This window comes from Macrosteles quadrilineatus, unplaced genomic scaffold, assembly GCF_028750875.1.
Source record: "Macrosteles quadrilineatus isolate MER2022 unplaced genomic scaffold, UCM_ALF_1.0 Scaffold_9__3_contigs__length_116548681, whole genome shotgun sequence".
In the NCBI taxonomy this organism is placed as follows: domain Eukaryota; kingdom Metazoa; phylum Arthropoda; class Insecta; order Hemiptera; family Cicadellidae; genus Macrosteles; species Macrosteles quadrilineatus.
In genome coordinates this window covers 35,538,456-35,558,832 of record NW_026542602.1, presented here as the reverse complement: position 1 = coordinate 35,558,832, position 20,377 = coordinate 35,538,456, and the positions used below count along the sequence as shown (strand labels likewise).

The following is a 20,377-nucleotide window of genomic DNA, read 5'->3' as shown; positions in this document are numbered from 1 at the left end:
ATTTACTCAAATTCATAATATACAATTTTGAAATACCCAGCTTAAAATAATTTTGCCTAATAATTGCTTAATTGTTACAGCACTTAAAGACAATAATCCCTTTGACAAATTACATCCATTGTCGTAAAAGTGTTATTTTAGGATAAAGCCATCAACACTGAACATACAAACCTACACAAAGAGGATTAATTAGAAAAAGGGATCTGTGTGTCGCCCCTAACCCCCCCCCCCCCCCAACTCACCAACTTGTGATGGTGGGGAGGAGAAGTTAACGTTAGGCGCTCAGCCGCTCTCTCACGGTCGCCCGGCGTCAAAGCCAGATGGTTGTATGTAGTCGGTCAAATCCTTTGTGACGTAATACAGGGTGTAAATTTAACTTGGTTCTATTGTGCTACATAATACTATACTGTTTAATAAACGGACCGTTCAAGGTATTCAATATTTATTTAATTCAATTATTCTACTTTACAAAGACATTACTTTTCTAAATACCCCCGCCTCAGCAAACCTGCCATCTAAGCGAATTTAAATTTGCATGAATTTATTTTCAATTTATCTATTTATATTGCATTCGGTTTAACAAGTAACTACCTAGGTTTGCTGCTGTAAGGAAACTAATAAAGTGTATTTAAGTAAAATAATTATATCTTAGTGTAAAATCAATAAATTGGCCATGTTTGATCAAAATATATCCATAAACAAGCAAACTACAACATTTTACAATATTGTCCATAAATATCACGTGGGAATTATTAAAATTTTTTTAGTGTTCTCCGGTACCACTAACCGTACAAAACACTTTGATATACTGAATTATTTGTTTTTTACTCTGTAAGAAAGTCTTAAGAGAAATCGGAACATTTTATGTTTTGCGGGTCAAAAATGTGAAAAACCAAATTTTACACCATAAAACCCTTCATAAAACCCTATTCCTATGGTCCGATCATGCTGGTTCGCGAACTCATTCAAGTTCATCTCGCCTTACACCTTTAACACTAATTTCATCAAAATCGGTCAAAAATTGCTCAAGTTATCGTGTTCACGGACATATATACATACAGGGTGGTAAAAAAGTCCCAGGACAGTTAAATATTTTAAAATATAATGCAGATAGAGCTACAATACTTGGTACAAAGTTACAGGGCATAAAACTATTTTAACACATATTCAGTGATCCAATAACTCTTCAGGGGGCCCACAAGGAGTCGGAAGAAAACCTTAAACAGAAGCATAGGTCAATATGCACATCAAATTAAAGGTCTTTTTTAGTAGAATATAATGCCGCAAACCGCACTTCAAAAGGTTGATCCTGCGCAAAATGACAGTTGTTCAAAGATTCGTTTAATTTACATTGCTATCATACGCTTACTCCTCAAGGGGCACAGTCCTAGGAATCGGAAGAACATTGTTAGCGTAAGCATAGGTCGATATGCACATCAAATTAAAGGTCTTCACTAGTAGATTACGATGCCGTAAATTCAAGCTCAAAAGAATGCCTGAGTAAAAAATGGCAGTCGTTCAAAGATTCAAAATGGCGGATTCAAGAAATCTTTGAACATCTGCCATTTTGCGCAGGATCAACCTTTTGAAGTGCGGTTTGTGGAATTATATTCTACTAAAAAAGACCTTTAATTTGATGTGCATATTGACCTATGCTTTAATTTAAGATTTTCTTCCGACTCCTTGTGGGCCGTCCCCCTGAAGAGTTATTGGATAACTGAATATGTGTTAAAATAGAGTTTTATGTCCTGTAACCTTGTACCAAGTATTGTAGCTCTATCTACATTATTTTTTTAAATATTTAACTGCCCTGGGACTTTTTTACCACCCTGTATATAAACATTTGAACGAATAGTGTTTTTGGCCTCTGGGGACATAAAAATGAAAAAGTAAATCGGCCCCGGGCCTAAGTCTTGCCATGCCACCTACTCAGTAATAGCTACTTACCTATAGGGAAATTCTCTAAAATCTGTCAGGAGAGAAGCATTGTACTTATAAAAACATTTAAATAAAAACCAATAAAAATCCCAACCCTCCCTGAAACGCCTTAGGATAGGGACCTTGATCCGCTGCGTATATTACCAATGTTTATATATTGTCTATTGTGTAGATATATTTATAGTTTATCATTTTACTAAGCAGCGGTACGACGATGATTATTTGAAGTTGATTATAATTATTTAAAGCTGTAAAAGAATCTGAGGTGATTTTAGGGACACAGTGAGAAGCCCCAGGTTTGTTGCCAAGTAATATCTGCTATTAATAGGACTTTTTATAAAAAAACAAATGTTCAAGGACAGCTGGATTCATGTTCATACCATAAGAAAATAAAAAAATCCAATTATCCTAGGGTAGAGATAGACACTAAATTTGTATTAAAACCCAACATACCTGATGATGATCCTAGTCAATTATTTTAGGGAAATATTTTTTTGTAGAGTAACAAATGTCTTATGTTAATAAAAAGTCAATAATTAGTATTATTAAGAGAATTCTACTCTGTGCAGGGTGTATTGAGTTATCAAAATCATTTACTATTGTTATGGATTATTTCTATATACTCGATATATACACAAAGTGCTACTATGCTTATAACAAAATAATACATTAATATTAACCTTAAAATATGTATCAATGCATGTTAAAGCAGCTTGAGTGATGGATGAGCTTGAATGCTTATATTTAAGCTTTACAGTGTCGTCAATCTTCTAACATTGTCATTCGCGGGTGAAATCCCTGCATTCCACTCTGATCACAAACCCCAATGTAGATATAAACATTTATTTTATCTTCAATATAGCTTTTTAATCTAAAATAATAACATCCTTATATTATACCGTGTACAAGTTTTATTTTAATAGATTTGGAATACAAATTTAACAAGATGAATATTTTTTAAATTGCTTATGGTTGAGTCTAAATAAACTTTTTAGTCGTGTTACAATAGGTTTTTCGTCAGTACTTCTAAAGTCTGTTTATTATATTTACTGTTGTAAATTTGCTAGTTTTGTTTTTCATTTGACCATTTTATCATTCTTAGTCATGAGTCTAAGACATAGGAACGACCTGTATAATATTTAACAGGTCCATTTATTGACGAAATAACTACACATATTAGAATGTTTATCACGCTATGCTCTACTTTAATTTGTGTTATATCTGCTGAGGGGTCATACACCTGAAGTGGGAGAAATCCTAATGCAGTAGCTAGTTTTATCCTCTTCAACTACCGCTTTTTATATTGTCAAAATCTATTATGTTTGGAGCTCAAACTGTATTCAGTCATTATAAACTAGCTTCATTGTGCCTCAATAGCTTTGGCCTCCAGGTATTAGAGATGTTTTGCACTACACTAAAATGTACAACAAATTTCCTACCCTCGTAAGAAGTTGTTTGACAATAACCGGAATAACCTATTTTACTAAACCCGACGCACACACATTGTGTCAGACTTTTTTAAAGAGATAACTTATTATTTAATCTTAATTAATGTATTTAACAAATGTAATGTAAAAAACTTGGCTACATACAGATCAGTGCATCAACTCCTGAGTCAGGGGAGGTAAAGAGAAGAGACATTCGCACGCGCAAACACAGACATCAAAGCACAGGAAAAATCGACCTGCTCAGAGTCAAATGATTTCAAATCCTCCCCTGTAACTAAATATACCTTAGGATCTCCTTTGCGATCCTACTTTGTATGTGTTGCTCTGTTATTTTCAAAAACGATGTAAAATAGGAGTGAATTTGAATCCAGTCGTTTACTATACTTCTCTCATAGTAAAAACTCGATTCTTTGTTCTTTATACATGTTTGCTCTAAATCATTTCAGATAGAGTTGGCCTAGTCATTGATTACTGTATGTTGGGCCTGCGAACAGATTAACACCGACTTTATACTTCCAGTAATGCATTTAGATATGAACTTTTAATTTGACGAAGCTTTTGATTCACTTAGAAGGTCATCCTTAACTTTTGTTTTCAATTTAAAAAAAAAATATAGCTTCACACAATGAGTATAATTCAAGGTTAAAAGAGGCTGACGACCTTGTAACTAATATATAAATACTTTTAGGATTAAGGTGCATTCTTCACAAAACATCATTTATATTTTAGATTAGTAACTGAAAACAGACACTTAATGAATTACATTTACTAGGATAATCTATATCCCAAATATAATTAAATGTTTCATCGTAAAAAAACTGGGGAATGTTTTTGCATAACACGTTACATGTTTAATAATATGTATGGACGAAGATGTTGTGTTTTATGTTCGTTATTGTGAAAAATTATACTCTTAACTAATCATGCCTAAAACAGCATCGTATCCCTTGGAGAAACTTTATTTTTTATGAAGTTTAAAATTAATGCGTGGGATTCTTACAATGACTGAGCTTTTTTTAGCAATACCATACCTATGTATTAATAAGAATTCCACTCGAGAAAGGTGCTTGTGTGATTGATAACATACCAGTGTTCATTAGTATAAATTTAATTTAATATCTCCATTGAGAAAGGGTGTCGTTAATGCTGTTATCAAACATCTGGAAAAAATAAAGGGCTACACATAGATCGACAGCTGTCGAGATAAAAGTATCTGTTTTCTCTTAAATTAGATATCCGTTTAATTAGCGGTTTGTAATGCTGGGTGTTGATCTGCTACTACTGTTTCGACAGAAAATATCAAGGAGTTATGGAACCATTCTTAATAGACACAAAACTTCGATTCAATCATCGTTGTCATTGTTCTCAAAGTATTGTCATTCGTTGGTTAAAATAGTTGTATATAAACGTCTCCAGTTTCCGCTTCAGCAACTATATTGGCAACAAATACATAACTAGCATTATCGAATGTACAGTATAGGTTTTATTAAAATAAAATGTAAACAAGAGTATGCACAGTTTATGTAACTTTTTCAATATATTACAATCTTTGGACACCTCATAATTATTTTTTAATTGTTACATTCAGCTTCCTTGACTCAAACCGAACTTATTATTATTTTTAGATATCGTAGCTTTGAGCAAGGACAATGGAACAGATGAATACAACTGAAAAAATCTCGAATAACTCAACCTAACTTACTAACTGTATCAAAGAGACTTAATTACACAAAGGGATCACTGTATTACATGTGAGGGTAAAGCAGGTTTAAACGTTGAGACACTCTCACACGCGCAAACACAGACATCAAAGCAGAGAAGGCTCGACGGGCTTCTACTTGAATTATACCAAATCCTGTCCTGAACTGGGTAGACTTTGATATCTACGTTCCACCATTATCTTGGGTAGACATATTTTAATTCCGTCCAAATAATTCAAAAATTCTATCATAAATTAAATGAACCCTGGTGTATTTTGTTTTAATATATCATATTGTTTTTGTATTTTCACGTTGTCCTTATACATACATTTCACAAAGTCCTGTCCTCATCTAGGTACAACGAAATCCTATAAAACCTCTCTTCATATCATGTATTAATAGTTTTAAGGCTGATTTATTGATACATATATTTATTAAATTGAAGATACACTCATAGGCTTACAAACTATATAAAACTTAAAACAATTGTTACTTCCATTTTGTAAAGATACTTTGAGAAATTTGAGGTAAAAGTAACAATTATTCAAAGTATTTATTGATTGTTACTAGTGATAAAAATAATACAAAGTAATAATTTCATAAAGTTTATTTAATTAAAACGTCAAACCTTTATTTATAGTTGTGCATGGTCTCTTAGTAAATAAAACTAGAATAACTTTGAAACCCTTGCGAAGTAAACTTTAAGGGTATTAAAAGTTTAAATTTAGAGGAACATTAATTCAGCAAATAGTAAATAGTTCTATGGGTTTTCCCCTTGAAACAATTTTACACATTAGCAATGAGAACGGATCAAACAATACAGAATGTTTATTAAAAGATTCTATTTCGTAAATACAACTTGTACTACAATAATAACTTGTACGATTCGCAAAATATTTGTTCAAGTGCCTAGTATATTATTACATTTGTCCTAAACAACTAATCCTGGATTTAATTTAAAATTCTCATACGACATTTAATTATTGGCTATAGTTTGTTGGTACTCTGAAAATACCATTGATTCAATTGTGTATACCCTTAACTTGTTATTTTTCACTTAAAAAGGGTTTTACTTTTTACCCAATAATATTTCTTGATTATATTTCAAAGTATACATCTACTTAAAGTAACAATGATGAAAAATGCTATACGAAACGATAAGCTTTATGACGTGACTGCTAGTCATAAAGTATAACCTGTGAACTTCTTTGGACTCTCAAACACACCATGTACATTTTGCTCTTTAGAGAGGCGGATGAGAGGGTCCTTGTTGTTGAGAGTTCTACAAGATAAGGGGTTAACAAACCCGCCATCTTAGTCTCAAGTTTAATCTTAACTTCGACTGTTCGTGTGGTTGCACATGAGAGAAACTTCCGATGATAAAGTAAGGATCGGTTGCACATCTAGCACATATCATTGATCATATTATGTTGAGTCTACATGAAGATCGGTTATAAAGTGTATGTCTAACTTTTGTATGATATTACATTTTAAAATTAAATGACCCACATTAATTAAAAAGGGTCGTATATTAGACATTGTTTTATGATTGAATCGTCATACATTTAATCATTGCTATTTTAGTTAACCGATACACATACAATACAGGAAAAAGGAGTGCTTTAATTTTCTTTGCTTTAGAATCGTAACTTTTCATGTAATGTGTATGAGTATGGTGTTAATCATAACTCCTAAAAGGGTTTTTTGAATATTTTTAGTAATAGCTACCCTAACTCATTGGTGTGTATTATACTTTGAAGGTAAATAAATATAAAGCATGATAAAATAAAAAAAAATGTTTGCAAAGCTTCACCTTTATATACCTCAATATACTATATAAAGGTAAGCCAGTAATAAATAATAAAACTGGTTACAGGTAATAGAAGATAATTAACTTTCCGTGATGGTTTTAGGAACTAAAAAATTACATTTTCATGTTCTTTGACCAACGCTTTGTAAAACGATATGTGCAAACGCTTCTGACACGGGTATAAAATTAGCTTTTATCAAACCAAAGTGTTTTCTAAATTAAATAAAATCCTTTGATCCATTCTATAAAACAAGGAAGAATACATGGGCAATTTATATATTGTTTCTAGAAGTTACCCTTTGTTGGACAGATTTTTAACAGAGCAATTAAATTATTCTGGAATAAAATTGTTCATAAAAATATACATTTGAAAAATTAGAGTGAAAATATTATATTTTAAACCAATGTGCAAAATCATATTACTTATAAGATAAACTAGTAGGGGTAGTGCTTAGAAACTTTATCTTTTTTTATAAAGAGGTTGGATGGCCTCTTTAACCTAGCATTTGCCAGTCCACATAGACTAACTGCCCGTGCATGGAACGTATCCAGCAAAGCGAGGGGTGAGCCGACACAGTTCGAAGGTGAATTGTTGTACTGATGAAATGTTTGCTGCAGTGACCAGGATCCGAACCCATCTCTAGCCCTGATCCGAACCCACGGCATCGCTGCCTTGGGCCCGAAGTCCGTGATGCTACCGACTGAGCCACCGACTCACCATTATATTTTCATTTCACTATAAAAAATAATACCCATTTTTAAACATCCCCAAACATTTAATTTATGCGTAGGAAAAGTATAAAAAATCACACCGATTAAAGACTAAGCTGACACGTTACATATCAAATACATACACCATACACACTGTAAAGATATAAAGACTTACACATGTAATTTATAGAATAGTCATTTATTACCCAGCTAGTATACATGATATACATTTCTTTAGGTAAACAATAGGTTATCATTGTTGTTACTGTTCATTTTCCAATATGGTAAATTGTATTCCTGCTAGTAGGCCTAAGTTATGGTATCGTATGGAAATATGAGAGTTGTGTTTTTCAGAACATTTTGAGAGGAAGGGTTAGAAAGCGCCCCCTAGAAGACACATTATCAAAATTGCCACCTCCAAACCCATTGACAAGTAGGGGAATGCTCCCCACCGCCCACTAATCGCTTTAATGCACTGCTTTTTGTCATAGTAATTTTACACTTGTAATTAATAAATCAATTCAAATAATAACAATTAAATTATTGATAGAATTTAAACCTTTAAATAGTGAGCTATCCCACGATTCTTTTTATATTTAATTTTGTTATAAAAGCAAGTGACTAGTTGGAAGTAGTAGCTTGTATGAGATAGTTGTTGCAATAATGTACTAAAATCTGATTGTATTGCATTACAATTAAATTTAAGCAGCAATATTTTCATAGTTATAGCATTGACAATTGGATACTGTAGTTGTATTACTATTCAAATGTTATAGTGTTTAAATATGATTGTCATTGTTGTTGTTTATATACACTTTATTAGCTGGTAATTTTGTAATTTCTTCTGTAAATTTAGTATGCAACAAATGTATTATATACTATTATATATAGTATAATTTAAAATTGTTTCTAACCTGTTTGAGTTCAAACTCATGAAATGATTTTTGTAAACGTTTCACACCTAGCCATATTAGAACATACTGTATCATTAAAAAAAGTTAAAAAGTGTAATTGCTGTTTAGGTTTTCTATAATACATTATTTATCGAGGTGTATTCAAATAAACACTTAAACAATATGAAAACAGTATTAACTACGACGAGAATCCTTTGTTCTGAAATTCAATAAGCTTACAGTTAAACAGAATGTATTTTACTCGTATTCGATGTATCATTAAGTGCTACTATTAACACACGAGTGTTGTTGTAAATCTGTTCACAACAATAGTATAGTGTGGAAGCTTTCTGGTAAAAAAATATCAACATGCAATTTTGAAATTATATGAATTGTTTGTAAATGAATTGTTGGATTTATTTACATGTTGGATTCAATTTTAATATGAACTGTTTAGATAGTATCGTTTATGAGCTATTAATCCATTATTTGATGACTAACTATAGATAGATGACGAAAGAACTCTACTAGAAACTATTTCTCAATAGCTAGATGTAGATATACAAATATCTAGAAGTGTGACATATTATATAGTATATGTGCATATGTATTAATGATCATTTTTGTTAAAAGGAAGAAATTTTTCGAAATAGGCCCTGGATGTAGGTCATAAAGAAGGTATACTGAATACAAAGACATGAATGATGTGATCAATATTCATTTTGTAAATTGTTACCACTGATAATATTAAACAAAAACTACTGAGGATGCTTATTTTGGTACTTTCCTGTTAAAGGGAACATTCATATCCATATATCCATATATTCATATATCCATGATTTTTTCGATGTATCGATATTTTTGTTTTCCGATCCATTACAAATTGACAACAACTAACTGATCTTGTGTAGGCTAAAATAGTCTATTACCATGAACTAAGAAATAAAACTGTTCTCAGCTAACCTAACATAACCAACCAAACTTTCTGTAACATTTAAAAATTCCGTTTTTAACATGCCTTTTCTATTATCAAACTCAAACTGTTACTTTTTAGAACAGTTTCATTTCATTAATGTTTGTTGAGACTGAACAATATTTTTATGGAGCTGACACAGTGTGTTTCAATTTGTTAATACCGATATATCGAGAAAAAAAATCATCGATAATAATGAATGTTCCCTTTAACAGGAAAGTACCCTTATTTTCCTCGGAATATTTTCATTAAAATAGTCTTGCCTGAAATCCACAACTTATTTTACAATGCCTTGGAAAATATTGTCATCTGTGTTGTGCAGAACTATCTTAAAAAATAATATTAAATGACATATATTTCCAATGCTTTTGTTACATTTTGAAATCAATTCTAGCAAAACCAATCCATGAAAAATTGGAAGTTTCCAACGAATTTATAAGCCCACGTCAATTGCTGTAAAAATTATATCCTTCCGTTTCATAAACTGTAAACTAACTTTGGCTTCAGTTCTGGTTGATTTTCAAAGTTTTCAAGAAATCCCTAGGGTCAAATGTTCCTCGTTCACGGACAGCGAGGAATATAAAATATAATTAAAATATACTGTATACGATTTGTTCCAAAATGTTTACGGTTGTCAATAGAGTGTTAATTACGCAAATTACATTTAAAAAGCAATCAAATATATTGAACGAGTATTCAACGATCAAGTATTATAAACACAAATTTAGTAAAACAATAAACAACAGATTATCTCCCAATATCTGGAATCAAGAGGGATTACTCCAAATTATATTAAATTGGTAAATAAATCGCATATGTTTATAAAGTGTATTATTTAATAGATTTTCGTATAACCGTACCAACTCCAATGAACATTTTAATCATTAGTTTATTTTGCTATGCTATTTTTACTAAGCTGATAATAAAAACTATATTGATACTTTTTATATTTGCTACTCTTGTTGTACAGCTTGTATACGTGAACTAATAAAAATACCAACAAGTGCACAATTTTTTTTTGCATTGGCAATTTAAACGATTTATTATTTAACTTTTTTTAAAGGGGCTTTTATGAATATTTTATGGTTGTATGGATTGACGTGCATTTTTATTATAAATTTATATATTTATTTATATATTTATATGCATATGTATGTACATTTTTAGCAAGAAAGATCTGTCATTCATCAATTACAAACATTTGTAGTATATTTTTTAGTTTTGATTCAAAACTTGTTCTTGATTACTTATGAGCTATTTTGTTATGTCAATTATATTTGTAATATATTTCTTATATTGGTGTTTTTCGGTGTATGAATACATTTGTTACGCTTTGGTAAATATAGGCACTACTATCCTGTTTATGTTAACTTAAAATTATGTATTTTCCAAAATATAAAGGGCCCAAGATACCATAAAACATAAAAAACAAGACAAATTCTATTAACGATAATTTATAACACAAGTATTTTTTTTAATGAAAAATACTTAGAATAGCGTATGACGTTAAACACGTTAGGCCTACATTCATTTTTAATTGCCATATTCATATTGTTATTTAGTTAACGATATGTAACTGATCATATGGAATTTGAAATTTTTATTTTTTCATTGCTGATATAGGGTAGGTCTAGTACTTTTACAATATAGAAATCACCCATTGTAGCTTGTATATGTTTTTATTGCGTAACTGATGAGTTTTGATTAAATAAATAAAAAAAATCTACCAAGTTATCCGTTTTAAACATTTATGTATCTTATAAAGTATAATTTAATGGAGGCTTATTCCTTATAAATAAATATAACTTTAATTAACGTAATGTGTAATTTGTATTTACAAAACCCATCTTAGCTAAAAATTATAACGTATTGCACCTATAATCACAAAAATATACAAGAATTCGGGACACTTACAAAATATCACACCCTCCAAACCAAAACACCCGGCGATCGTTCCCGGCATTTCTGCTCCCTTACACGTTCACCACTACTCTACTGCAAGGAACGGTGATTTACCTGTTTGTCTCCTCTTGCTATTCGGCTCTTCAACACATGGCTGACGGAGATGATGTCAATGTATCCTTCACTACAACACCCGGCACGTTGTCTAGCCGTTAGCGCGAGAGATACTAAAGCTGGACTGTGTAGGGGGTGGAAGGGGGTTCCAGGAGTACTACCGATGACGTCATTGCCCCACCCGCCCGTGCACACGCGCGCTCGCACAAACATTTTGTAATTATTTACCTTCCAAGCACAACTGTCGGATTACATTCTTGTGCCTAAGTTTATTCGTTGAAATTCTGGGGCGATGGGTGTAACTTAAGTTTTTAACTTAGCTAAGACAGTATTGCTGTGAAGTATTGCCAATAATTTAATATTTGTTTTTAGATAATCGCAATAAAGGTATACGAAGGGGTTTGTTTTTGCAGAATGTGTTATCAATGTTGCTTTCAGTGGTTCTAGGGACAATTTACACGAATATAATGAAAACACAGTGTCTTGGCAGTGCTGGTTGTTTTGGCAATATATTTATGAGTTTGAAGCAGATTACAGAATTATCTTCTATTCTTTATCTTTGTATAACATCTTAAAACTAGAATATAATCCCAGATATAATAACAACGGTGTTGTTATAATGATTGATAGAATAAAAATGTTGAAATTCTGAACTTCTTTTTAGAATCAAATTAATATCAAACCTACGTTTAGTACAGGTTTTTTCCCATAAGGATCACAAGTTAAGGCTGCAATAAACTATATAATATTCTCAAACTATATAAGTTAAACACCACCGTTGGTATACTTCTAAGGTTGAAGTTTACCAAGAATATCATAATTTGTTTACTAATTAATCAGATCAACATTACAGTTATTTACTAACCCTGAAAATGTAAGATATTAGAAATAAATAAGACGCTATTTCATAGCATACTAGTGATTCCGCTCGTGCTTTGCAACCGTATGCAAATACAGAAGATAATAATGTAAGTCCGTATTAAAAAAGATCAGTTAGACACCTACTATGGATTATAGAGGTGAGGCTCAATACTACATATATTTACAAAAAACTGTGTGGCAGAATCGAAATTAGTAATTTTATTAAGATTTAAATACTGAACATCCATGATAAGTATCAATATAAGGAAAGAAAGTCAACAATTATAAACTAAAATAAATGTAACATCTGACGCACTCAACTTTTTATATGTGATTCAATACGAGACTTTAATTAAGGTGTGTGCCCTTAGGAGAGGTTTTATGGAAAACTGGTATTTTTCGGGGAAATTTATCATCAAGAGATTTCATTTAAACATGTTGTGATATGTGTACAGTATACAATTTTATATAAAATTGCGTTCCTAGTTAGCTTTATTTATAGATGTAGCACACTAAAGCTACACTAGTTTTAGTACACTATTGTTTAGTCCAACCAATTGTTATAGATAATATCAAATATTTTTAAAGCTATTGATTAGTAACAGTACACCAAGAACATAAATAGTCTGGATTTGAACTAGCTTATATTCTCACAAACAAATTGTGGGGATTTAATCCAATACGAATATTGTATAACATATCGTGAACTGTAGTCAATTTTGATTTAAAATTTGTTAAATATACCCTTAGACAAAATTCACAGAAACTGCTTACAATTAGTTGTCTAGAGGTTGCAGGAGGTTGAGGAACTATGCGATCGCAAATGTTTACTTTTGTATCCTAATTTCGTTTGGGGACTAGACTGAACACCAAACAGTCAAGTATTTGGCGAGAGATTAGGCTAACATATTTAAAATACGCTGCAAAACACTATATAACTTTTGATGTATGCTTTTTATGAATAAACACCCTCATTAATCAATACAACCAACATTTTTGGTTTTACTAATCTAGAAGGCATGGTGTCAGTAAGAGTACAACTATGTAAAGTTGTTTGTGACTGTAAAAATAAATATGATAGTCTCCATAACACGTGTATTTGGCATTTCAACACAGTTTAACAAAAACTTATCAGTTACTGGTGAATCACGAAAATTGTTATAATTCTAATTGGTTCTTATTAATAAATTATTTTTTATGTTACCTAAAATGTTAAATACTAAGGAAAATTATAGTTCCGACATCTGGGCTCTGATGGTTATATTTATTCTGCAAAAAAAGGCTCTTTCAGAACTTGGATAGATTATGATCTCTTTGTGCACAATCGTGTTTTCTACTGTTTTAGTTTAATTAATTATATACATTACTTGTAATGTACTGTAAATCGTTAAACTACAAATGTAAGGGGTCATTTTCCTTAAGTTAAGGGGTTTCAAGACTAAAGTCATTTGGTGATATAATCTACCACGAGGTAGTTTTATGTCTAATTACAACGATAAAAAGAAATTGCCAGACATTTTAGCGAAATAGGTACAGGTCATACTGCTAGCATTTCCTAATTATGGACCATAAAGAAGAAGTTATCTTTACTGTATCCCATCTAGTTTTTTTTATCAAATATCCAAATAGTGATATGGTTTTTATTTAAATCATAGGTCGTAATAAAACAATTACTGTGCTATAGTGATAAAAAAATAAATATACCCTGTGAGCATAAGTTTGAAAGATTTGTTTCCAGAACAAAATCAACATAATTTATTATTTTGTCATGCATTATTATGTGGAAACACATGAAAGAACATTTAAAAAATTCCATAGGATTGCTTAAGAAACTTTGGTAACTGATTGAAACAAATCCGTTTCATAAAAATATATATATTCATTGGTTACTACTAATAATATATGTATATAATATATATATTCATTGGTTAATATTGGGCTACTTTCTTGTGCCTACACGATCTTATTTAGCGTTGAAGGCTATTTTTATCCGTCCAAGTATTGAAACCGCCTGTCTAATTACCAAACTCGTCAATCATACATTACTACACGTCTACTGTGCAACAACAAAATAAAGACAACCAGCGTAAACAAACAACTGTTTTAAAATACCTCCAACACCATGTATTCAACTAAACTAATGTCTTTGAAACTGATATTTTCTCTTCTTCTAGGTAAGATTCCCCGAGAGCGGTTGAAATCCCTTGTCCAAACTCACAATATTACTTTGAGGGTGGATTTATTTGAAAGGTGTTATAAGATAGCTTGGGGGTTCCCTTTGCAGCTTACAAAATACTCCCGAATGACATGGGTCATCTGTATTCATGGTCCATGCATAATCCAACACCCATGTTTATAACACGCAGTTTTTTTACTTTCTTCTCCTTTCACTCATTGTCATAGGGGAGTTGTCTTTAGATTTGTTTAATTTAATGGTTTTCTCACCCTAGTGTTTTTGTAACTTAAATTATTCTAAGTAATAATAATCAAGCAACATCTTGAAGTGTACTATACATTAATTATTTCAAGAAGCCTTGCCATATGGACTTTTACCAAATTATAATATTTAATAATAAAATATGATTTTCAGTGTAGATATTAGTTTAATACCGCTGTTTTCTTTTTCATACCCTACTTCCGAATCATAGAAAACTAGGCTCCAGCCCGCATTTCAGCATTTCAACACATTCAGTCAGCTAAATGGTAATAAGGAGCGAGCGGGTCCAGTGGTAGAGCGCGGGACTTCGGGCCCCGAAATCCCGGGTCCAAATCACGCCAATGGATTGTATCTGAGTGATAATATCATAACTTCTAGGCATAGTATCAATTTGAACCTTGGGGATCAAAACTCCAACCTTTATTATACCAGCTTGTATTTTGGATATAAAGTTGAACCTCCATTTTATATGGACCAACCGTAGCCAATGTTTTACTTAAATAAAAGATAAGACTATGGTCGTTCCAGAACGTTTTAAGTCAACAATTATTTGTCTTTTCTAGGTACATAAAACATGGATTTGCCATAAATCATGATATGGTCAACAGCAAGTATCCTTTTGGGTTGGTTTCGTTGATAAGTATGTGTATACGATGGATGTTCTTATATTGAATCGGAATACTTTACTTACACAAAATGTTACTACAAGTTTACTTAAAAATAACACAAACATGGTATCATAACTACCAATAATCAAAGCTTATGTTCGGCAAATTAGTGTAAAGACGCCAATTCTGTATAATTTCTGTCAAATCTTGAAGTACTTTACTGATTGATTATGTCTTGATGACATTTTTCGAACAAACAAATGTTGCACACCTACGAGTTGGATAATTGCCTATATTAAAATTCATGAAGCAACATATTCATTATGTAAAAAAATAAAGCAACTAAATATGATTGTTAAAACTTTAGAAAATCAAACAATGCACGTGCTATTCTAAATTTCAAATAAGAACATATTTGTTTTTATTTACGGTGTAATGTCACGTGCAAAAATAAATTCAAATAAAATTTGTTATGCACGTAGTTTCATCTCTGTCGTTTGCCGAAGTTACGATCAGAATTCCAAACGACACTTAGGTGCCTTAATATTCTGCGGTTGTCATACTTTGTGGACTAGGCAAAATTACGTCATAAAATATTCAAATCCTCAAAAGTTTCGAGATATAAGTTGTAAGCCTCTTTAGTTTTATAAAATTATGCAACAGTAGAATAATAATATCTTTTTTTTCAAATCTTTACTTGGTAAGTTTTTAAATTATGATTAAAAGTGATTTTTGTAGTCTTTTATACTAGTAAAAATAAAATCTGATTGGAAGTATAATCTGATTGTTGTTACAGCATAAAACTATTAAAACATGCCACTTCCAACTAATATTACTTAACAGGAGTTAAAACCAATTAGGTGTTATTCAATTCTGTCAAACCGATGCAAATTTGGCTCTGATTTTTACTTAGAACACTTTACAGCTAATTTAATCGCCACGTGTGAGTACCAACAGTTTTGATGTGATTTAGACTAAATAGGTTCAGTAATTAAGATTATCTCACTGTGATAACGAATTAATTCGATTTTAGAGTTAACAGATTTCGTTTGGAACCTAATTTTTATTTCCAAATCAAACGCTCATAGAATGCATTTTCCAAACATTTTTCACAATAACTTACAATCTTTGATTTTGATGTAAATAAGTTACTACTTAAGCAACATTTTTGTCTACAGACACAAATTAAATATTTAGGTTTTAAACAACACAAGTTGAAATATAGAATGGTATATTGAACAGATTCATCAAATCTGGTACCCTGGAATCTGGCCTGGTATCATATCTGGTAATATGATCCCAGCCATATGCTAGTTGTGTTACCCGTCCTTTGCAAAGGGGCAAGAATACGTAAGAGAATATTGTGGGTCTTTAAATTTACTGTAAAACAGTTACACACCTTCCATGGATTAAACAATAAGCTCAATCGTACGTTGCTTGTTTTAATGACAAATATTGTTTATATTTGCGTCAATCAAACTATGTGGCAGTGATGTACCATCAAGGTATTATAGTTTGTTAACAACCTTTAAGCGGTTGAGGGAAGTTTTCCGGATAATTTTTTTGCTTATTGCATATGTCGCAGCTGACTGACATATTAGCAAACATTAGTGGATGAGCCATATTTTAAAGTTATGTTAAATATATCTTTCTTCCCCTACAATCACCTTAATGATGTAAGCTAAGTATAGCCACATGATCCAAATACACCAATGATAAGAAGTGCAGGATAGTCTCGAACCAGCAATATCTTTCTTATCACCCAAAAATTCTACCTCTGAGCTAACACGATTAGTGTATCAAAATGTTTAATTGTGTAAAGTTACTTACTCCTCTTTGGTAAATTCATTTCCCTCAGTACAAAGTAAGGCCTTCAACAAGAATCTCTTCTTGTTTAATAGATTGCTGAGGCTGGTGGAGGCTGATGTGGTTACTAGTGCTGAGGTCCACAGACAATGGACCTTCGCAACCACTTAGGTCAGTGTTGAGCCTTTCTATTGTTCTTGGCTTAGCAGAACCATAACTTCCAAATAAAATTATGATTGAGTCGAAATAATATAAATTGTTTGAAGTCTATATTATACTAAGATTTAAAATGTTAGGAATACAAATCGTTAATACCATGGATTTTCGCCTATTTTTTTCAAATTTTCTTCATCGAATGTTTTACTTTAATTGATTAACTCTATTAGAAATTATCAAAATATCTCTTACTATACCTTCTCTACCATAAATCTAGGTTAATATTAATATTACAATAAGTTATTAGATATTTGAGCTAGGTCTACCTTTCAAAAGGAATATTCCTAAATAAGATGACTTACCAGCCAAGTTTTTGTATCTTAGATCCATGCCCACAAATATATAACAAATCATGGTCATATTGTGGAATATTTCCATGTAGAGAGGAATCATTATATTCATGTGGATCACTGACCATTTCGCTCTTGAGCACACAAGTACAGAACGGATCTACAATGCATATGCTATCCGTTGTATAATTAGTAAAATATATTCGAACCCCATAAATTTACTTGCCCAAGTAACAAACTTTACAACTACTAATACACTTGTATCTTCCCTCTAGTATTTTTTTATTAATTTAACTAGTTTATAAGAATAAACTACACATTGGTAATATCTAAATTTATGTTTTCAGATCAGAATAGCAGTTTGAATAAACTAAAATGCCCATTTGTATCGTTATATAAAAATAAAAAAGTAAAACGCATAAATTTAAAAATACTTAGCCACGAATATATTGTATTATTATGGTAAATATTTCAGGAAACCCCCCCCCCTCTCGTTATCATATGCATTAGTCAATAGCTCAACCTCGTTAAGTTTCAAAACGTAAATAATGTTCAATAGACATGAATTAACAAACAAGTTTCAAATGATACAAAACATGATATATTCAGCTAACCATACAACATCGGCAAACTTGTGAAAAAACAACCGAAACAGTTTTTCATTGCTTCGGTTTTGATTCTAAAAATCGCCACTGATATTCAGTCATTTAATGGTGTGATGATCAGATGTTTCAAATCATAACTTAAGCTGCAAAGATAGGTTTCCCAGACGAAGATAACTTTTTTCGTGATCGGAAACTTAGTCCTTTTAAGCTTTCAGTGAATAAAAACAAAAATAGAACTACAAGCATCTATTTTTTCTGTAAGAAATCAGTTCGTGATTACCATAACATTTTAACAACTCATTGTCTTTTCCAATCATTGTCATATTTTAATGAATACATAATCCTTATATTATACCGATTTCAAATACTCAGCATTGTATTCATAACTGACTTGATAGTCAGTAAAAAAATATACATTTCATTTTACATTTACACGAAAACGACAAACCTTTAAAATTACTTTCAGTTAATATTTATGCTGTTTTCATTTAGTTAACACCAAACAAAAGTCAACACAATGGAAATCATTATCGAATCAGAACTGCAAACCATTTATTTGTCGTTCAGGTACCTTACTAAGTGTTCGATGGTTTGTAAGAGGGTCACGTTCAGGAAGTATGTTGATCTTTAAAGCTAACAACAGGTGGGTAGTTTCAAAACTGCTCGTCCTTAAATCTCTAGCGGGAACTATAGTAACAACGTACGTATTGGTAACTTTCCTTTGGAGATAACCTGGTACTTGTAATTCTAACTTGTACATACAATTCATAAGCATTTTTAAAACAGTTTTTACTAGGTTTGCTTCAGTAGATAAATGAGAAGACTGTTCACATAGTAGCTATGTACATATTTATAATTTTCAATATGAAACTCATATGTCATTTGTCATATTTACCTACTTTGTCTGTGTACATAACTTATTGGATTATCGTAGAAACAGATCTTAAAATACTCGGTCTTATTTATATTATAAAGAACTACAAAACTTGTTATTACGGTGGTGTAGTTGGTTTAGTCAGTTGCGTTACGGACTACGAATACGTTGCAAAGAGTTGGGTTGGCGTCCGTGGGTTCGCCACTACACTCTACCAGCTCACCCCTTAACACGATTTTCATTTTCCAAGCACAGATTCGAAACTCATGTAGGAAAAAAAAATTTAAATGAAACTGGTAACCTCTTAAAAGATTTATTTTAATTCTGCGTTACTAACAATTAAACACACATACACTCTTCACAGATATATTTTCTAAGACAAACTGATGGTACGGAAAGTTTATAAAGGTCGTAGGCTCTGGTTTTTTATGTTTCATTCTTCTAGAATCATAGTCCACAAATGAGTAAATTCTGTGGGTGTTTAGCAATGAACTTCCAGAAAAACTCAAATGTAGTTGGTTAGTAGTTTTCTTTATTTTTTTTTTGGGGGGGGGGGGGTTACGTAGTACATTGTCCATTGAATTTTGGGGATACTTAAGTAGACATCTCATCCATACGGACCAGCTGTCTCCATTTTTTTTATTTTTAAATAATATAATTCTGTGAGCCAGTCACGTTATTGTGCTATGGTCTAAAATTCTATTTTATTCCTTATTTTCTGTTACTGAGATAGTTGACGGGATATAAAAGGTGCTATATCATACAATAAGTCGTCTATCAGTTTTACTACTTGGTTCCGATATGAATCAGCGCAACTCAACGTTCATTTCGAAAAAAAATCGGTAACAACTGTAACGAGTGTATGGAAGGTCTAGTTCTATCCGTAGTCAATGATGTTGTCTAACATTGTCATTACGTAAGGTTGTAACACCTAAGATTCAAAATAGAACTTACAGCCTACCGCCACATTAGTTAAACAATCACGTAACAGTTATCACGTGCTTACATAGTCTGTAATACTCACAGAACGCTACGTGACCATTTTAACACATCTGTTTGCATATAAACTCGATATAAATAATATTCCTAGACCCTCTATAAGTACGAAACACATATAACATATTTTCGACTGTAAAATAAGGTAAAATGTCCCATTATTAATACAAATTTTCCCAGTTAACAAAATCTGTT

General features: G+C 31.5%; 1 protein-coding gene across 1 annotated transcript in view; it reads right to left on the bottom strand.

The window, feature by feature from the left end:
* LOC129003918 (5-hydroxytryptamine receptor-like) overlaps positions 1–11,587 on the bottom strand; it is a 70,181-nt gene extending 58,594 nt beyond the window's left edge. The window contains exon 1 of the mRNA XM_054432262.1: positions 11,490–11,587. The gene's annotated coding sequence lies outside the window, so the exon portion shown is untranslated. The remainder of the gene's footprint in view (positions 1–11,489) is intronic.
* Positions 11,588–20,377: the final 8,790 nt, after the last annotated feature.